This window comes from Lynx canadensis, chromosome C2 (assembly GCF_007474595.2).
Source record: "Lynx canadensis isolate LIC74 chromosome C2, mLynCan4.pri.v2, whole genome shotgun sequence".
Taxonomy (NCBI): Eukaryota; Metazoa; Chordata; class Mammalia; order Carnivora; family Felidae; genus Lynx; species Lynx canadensis.
Window position 1 is genome coordinate 51223583 of NC_044311.2, and position 6000 is coordinate 51229582.

Sequence of the window (6000 nt, forward strand, 5' to 3'; positions counted from 1 at the left end):
ACAGAATGCCATGCTTGTGGTGCCATTTTGGATGGACTCCTGCCAAGTGGGGTGGGTTGGATGGGATAGTCTGCAGGAGAACACAAGGGTGGGATGCATAACATAAACAAGGTTTGTACTTGTCTGCTTATGGGAAGAGACTTGGAGCCATTTTGGAGGAACTCCTGCCCAGTGTGGCTGGTTAGAGGGGGAGATTCATAAGACAGTGTATCTATGGAACAAAGTAAGCCTACGATCCTCCTATTCTGACATCTTCCCTGGCAGTCTGATTAGGTTACAGAATTTTCAACAGGGAGAGTAGCTGAGTTTGATATCTCATGAAGTTTTTATGAGTAATCTAAATATAATTGTTAAGTAAATTGTGGGCACTTTGGTGGGTCAGTCAGTTGAGCATGCAACTTTAGCTCAGGTCATGATCTCATGGTTTGAGCCCCACATAGGGCCTGCTGCTGTCAGTACAGAGCCCACTTAGGATCCTCTGTTCCCCTCTCTCTGCCCCTCCCCCACTTGTATGTGCTGTCTCTCAAAAATAAACTTAAAAAAAAAAAAAAGAGCAAGTAAGTTGAAGAAAAAAGGTTTGAGCCACTCAGGCACCCTTTACCTATAATCATTTAAGCATCTGCCTCTTGATCTCCGCTCAGGTCTTGATGTCAGGGTTGTGAGTTAACACACTGCACTCTGCTCCGCACTGGATGTGAAGCCTACTTAAAAAAAGAAAACATAAAAGTTTATAGATCAACTATTTAAAATAGTTTCTCCAAGTCTTTTGGTACCCTGAAACCTTTAAGTTTTGCTAAATGAGTTAATGTAGATATCATTGAATTTAACTTATTTCCCAATAAGTAAAGAATAAAACATTAATTAATGACTATAGGTTTATCTATTCTTTTGGCTTTCCTATCACAGAGGTACTAAAACTTGAGTCTCTTAGTAAACAGTGTTTTGTGCTTTTTGAAAGATTGTTATGAATAAGCACATATTTCAAGAAATTTTTAAATACCTTCATAGTGCATTTTTAGATGGGCAAATTAAGTAAATGTAATAATTCATAATTGCTTAGTATTTTTCACTATAAAGTTTCTAAGGGTAAAAGACTTTTTTTTAATTTTTATTTTTTTTAATTCACATCCAAGTTAGCATAGAGTTAGCATAGAGTGCAACAATGATTTCAGGAATAGATTCTTTAGTCCCCTCAACCTCTCCAGCAACCCTCTGTTTGTTCTCCATATTTGAGAGTCTTATGTTTTGTCCCCCTCCCTGTTTTTATATTATTTTTGCTTCCCTTATGTTCATCTGTTTTGTATCTTAAAGTTCTCATATGAGTGAAGTCCTATGATATTTGTTTCTAATTTCACTTAGCATAATACCCTCTAGTTCCATCCACATAGTTGCAAATGGCAAGATTTCATTCTTTTTGATTGCCGAGTAATACTCTATTGTGTGTCTTCTTTATCCATTCATCCATTGATGGACCTTTGGGCTCTTTCCATACTTTGACTATTGTTGATAGTGCTGCTGTAAACAGTGGTGCATGTGTCCCTTCAAAACAGCATACCTGTATCCCTTGGGTAAATACCTAGTAGTGTAATTGCTGGGTCATAGGGTAGTTATGTGTTTAATTTTTTGAGGAACCTCCATACTGTTTCCAGAGTAGCTGCCCAGTTTGCATTCTTACCAGCAGTGCAAGACAGATCCTATTTCTCTGCATCCTCGCCAACATCTGATGTTGTTAACGTTAGCCATTCTGACAGGTGTGAGGTGGTATCTCATGGTGGTTTTGATTTGTATTTCCCTGATGATAAGTGATGTTCAGCATCTTTTCATGTGTTGGTTGGCCATCTGGATGTCTTCTTTGGAGAAGTGTCTATTCATGTCTTTTGCCCATTTCTTCACTGGATTATTTGTTTTTTGGGTGTTGAGTTTGAGAAATTCTTTGTAGATTTTGGATACTATTTATCTGATATGTGATTTGCAAATATCTTCTCTCATTCTGTCAGTTGCCTTTTAGTTTTTCTGATTGTTTCCTTTGCTGTGCAGAAGCTTTTTATTTTGATGAGGTCCCAATAGTTCATTTTTGCTTTTGTTTCCCTTGCCTCTGGAGACATGTTGAGTAAGAAGTTGCTGTGGCCAAGGTCAAAGAGGTTTTTGCCTGCTTTCTCCTCAAGGATTTTGATGGCTTCCTGTCTTACATTGAGGTCTTTCATCCATTTTGAGTTTATTTTTGTGTATGGTGTAAGAAAGTGGTCCAGGTTCATTCTTCTGCATGTCACTGTCCAGTTTTCCCAGCACCACTTGCTGAAGAGACTGTCTTTATTCCATTGGATATTGTTTCCTGCTTTGTCAAAGATTAGTTGCCCATACGTTTGTGGGTCCATTTCTGGGTTCTCTATTCTGTTCCATTGATCTGACTGTCTGTTTTTGTGCCAGTACCATACTGTCTCGATGATTACAGCTTTGTAGTATAGCTTGAAGTCTGGGATTGTGATGCCTCCTGCTTTGGTTTTCTTTTTCAAGATTGCTTTCACTATTCCAGGTCTTTTCTGGTTCTGTACAAACTTTAGGATTGTTTGCTGTAGCTCTGTGAAGAATGCTGGTGTTACTTTGACAGGGATTGCATTGAATGTATAGATTGCTTTGGGTAGTGTTGACATTTTAACAATATTCTTCCTATCCAGGAGCATGGAATCTTTTCCCATTTTTTTTTTTTTTGTGTCTCCTTCAATTTCTTTCATAAGCTTTCTATAGTTTTCAGTGTATAGATTTTTCACCTCTGGTTAGATTTATTCCTAGGTATTTTATGGGTTTTGGTGCAGTTGTAAATGGGATCGATTCCTTGATTTCTCTTTCTGTTGCTTCATTTTTGGTGTGTAGGAATGCAACTGATTTCTGTGCATTGATTTTATATCCTGCCACTTTGCTGAATTCATGGACCAGTTCTAGCAGTTTTTTTGTGGAATCTTTTGGGTTTTCCATATAGAGTATCATATCATCTGCGAAGAGTGAAAATTTGACCTCCTCCTGGCTGATTTGGATGCCTAAGGGTTAAAGCTTCTAATATGTGATTAGAGCTACTAAAAATAATAGGGAAACATCTCCACATGCAAGAAAATTAGAACATGTGTTTTTCTCCTCCATTTCTTATAGCTTCTTTATCAAAAATTTTTGTCCTCAAATGAGACTAATGTTTTTTTTCACATTCAGATTTTTTCCTCTTTAAAAAGTCTTAAAAGATTGTGAACAAGGAATCTTTAAAATGATTTTAATGTATGATCATTCTGGCTAAGATTAAAATGATTTATTTGAAAAATGAGTTTTAATATAAAATGAGTTTTAATATAAAAAGCTGGTACAAATTAAAATTTGTTTTTTGTCTGTTAAAATCATAACAGTAATCTAAGAAAATGTCCTTTTAATTGTAAACAGTTTTTTTACTTTTAATGCAATGTACCTAGAAAAATAAAGGTTCCATGTTTTGTCTTCATCACGTCTTTGATTACTTAGAAAAAAGAGTGTTTATTTGCCTATGAAGTCTTTAACTGCCACTTTAGATAAAATGGATAATTATTGTATGATATGTTACTCTGTTTAATGAAAAGTCTGAACTTTTTTTTTTTTTTTTTGACAAAACTCCCAAATTCTAAAATGAAGTCTTCTTGAGTCTGAAACTTCCCAGAGGATCTTTGGAAGATTTCAAGGGTTTGTTCTTCTCATAAAAGAGAGATGTTAAAGGCAGCAACCTCTTTGACCTTGGCTGCAGCAACTTCTTACTTGACATGTCTCTGAAGGCAAGGGAAATAAAAGCAAAAATAAACTATTGAGACGTCATCAAGATAAAAAGCTTCTACACAGCAAAAGAAACAAAACTGAAAGGCAACCAGTGGAATGGGAGAAGATATTTGCAAATGACATATTGGATAAAGGGTTAGTATCCAAAATCTATAAAAAACTTACCAAACTCAACATCCAAAAAACAAACAATCCAGTGAAGAAAAAGGCAGAAGACATGAATGGACACTTTTCCAAGACACATGGAAAGATACTCAACAATGCTCATCATCAGAGAAATACAAATAAAAACCACACTGAGATACCACCTCATACTGGTCAGAATACCTAAGACTAACAACTCAGGAAACAACAGATGTTGGCAAGGATGTGGAAAAAGGGGAGCCCTCTTGCACTTTTGGTGGCCTGCAAACTGGTGCAGCCACTCTGGTAAACAGTGTGGAGGTTCCTCAAAAAATTAAAATTACAAATACCCTACCATCCAACAATTGCATCATTAGGAATTTATCCAGAGAATACAGGAGTGCTGACCCGAAGGGGCACATGCCCCCTAATGTTGATAGCAGTGCTATCAACAATAGCCAAATTCTGGAAAGAGCCCAAATGTCCATCAACTGATAAATGGATTAAAGAGGCGTGTGTGTATATACACAATGGAATTGTATTGCAATGGACTACTACTCAGCCATCAAAAAGAATGAAATCTTGACATTTACAACATGAATGAAACTGGAGGGTATTATTCTAAGCAGAATAATTCAGAGAAAGATATCTTATGATGTCACTCATATGTGGAATTGGAGAAACTTAAATGATCATAGGGGAAGGGTAGGAAAAATAAAAACAGAGAGGCAAACCATAAGAGACTTTTAAATACAGAGAACAGACAGTTGATAGGGGTTGGGTGATGGGCATTGAGGGCACTTGGGATGAGCTCTGTGTGTTATATGTAACAGATCACTGGATTCTACTCCTGAAGCCAAGACTACACTCTATGTTAGCTAACTTGAGAATAAATAAAGAGATGTTAATTATGTTTATTTGGTATGTTAAATTGCATGGGAATCATTGTCAAGTAAGTGATGCTAAACCTTCTTAGATTATATTTCCATAAATATAATTAAGTGTTCTAGAAATTGTGTGAGACTCCTAGAAATTGATTATGTTATCACTTATAATTCTAGTTATTATCTTGAAGTATTGGTTATTTCTGTGATGATTAAATCTCCATGATGATTAAATCTCCTTGTCAATTGCATTGTAATGATGTTTTTTAATTGTTTTTGAGAGAGAGCAGAGGGGCAGAGAGAAAGGGAGAGACAGAGAATCCCAAGCAGGCTCTGCACTGACAGTGCAGAGCTCAAATGAGGGCTCAAAGTCACAAACCGTGAAATCATGACCTGAGCTGAAATCAAGAGTCGGATGCCTGACCCACTGAGCCACCCAGTGCCCCTGCATTGTAATGAATTCTAATCAAATCATTAACCATTACCATTTTTAAGTCATTTGCAGTTATTGTTTTACATTGATGCTTTTGCAAAAGTGCTTCATCTTCAAGGAGATTCAGGAAAAAGACTGATAAATACCTAGAATATCGGTCTCTTATAACTTAAGATCATACCGTTGAACTGAGTAAGAATTTACACAGCTCTGTTGGAGAAACTGATGGCTTCACAAAAGTAACAGAAGGTCAAGATGAAGGGAAATTAATTACAGGGGTGCCTGGATGCTTCAGTTGGTTAAGCACTGACTCTTGGTTTCAGCTCAGGTCATGATCTCATGGAGCCCTGCATCTGTCAGTGCAGAGCCTGCTTGAGATTCTCTCCCTCTCTCTCTCAAATAAAACAAAAAGAGAAATTAATTACGAATGGGAGTGAATAAACTGAAAATTTTTAGGATTTTTATTTTTTGAAATACTGCTTTGTAAAAAAAAATGTAAGTTTGAGAGAGAATGCAAGTGGGGTAGGAACAGAGAAAGAGGAAAGAGAGAATCCCAAGCAGATTCCCCACTGTCAGTGCAGGCCTGATGTGAGGCTTGAACTCATAAACTTTGAGATCATGACCTGAGCCGAAACTAAGAGATGGACCCTTAACTGACGGAGCCACTCAGATGCCCCAAAATACTCGTTTTTTCATTTTTTTTTCCCAGATATAGGAAAACCTTTCCTCAGCAATTTGGTAATTTATACCTTTGTAAGCTCTGCCTGCCTGATC

The 6000-nt window shown here is 36.8% G+C and overlaps 1 long non-coding RNA gene across 4 annotated transcripts in view; it reads left to right on the forward strand.

Moving 5' to 3' along the window:
- Window positions 1-3800, forward strand: part of LOC115523776 — a 35684-nt gene extending 31884 nt beyond the window's left edge. For all 4 annotated transcript variants that reach the window (XR_003971842.1, XR_003971843.1, XR_003971844.1 and 1 more), the window contains one exon: window positions 3649-3800. This is a non-coding gene — a long non-coding RNA (uncharacterized LOC115523776). The remainder of the gene's footprint in view (window positions 1-3648) is intronic.
- Window positions 3801-6000: the final 2200 nt, after the last annotated feature.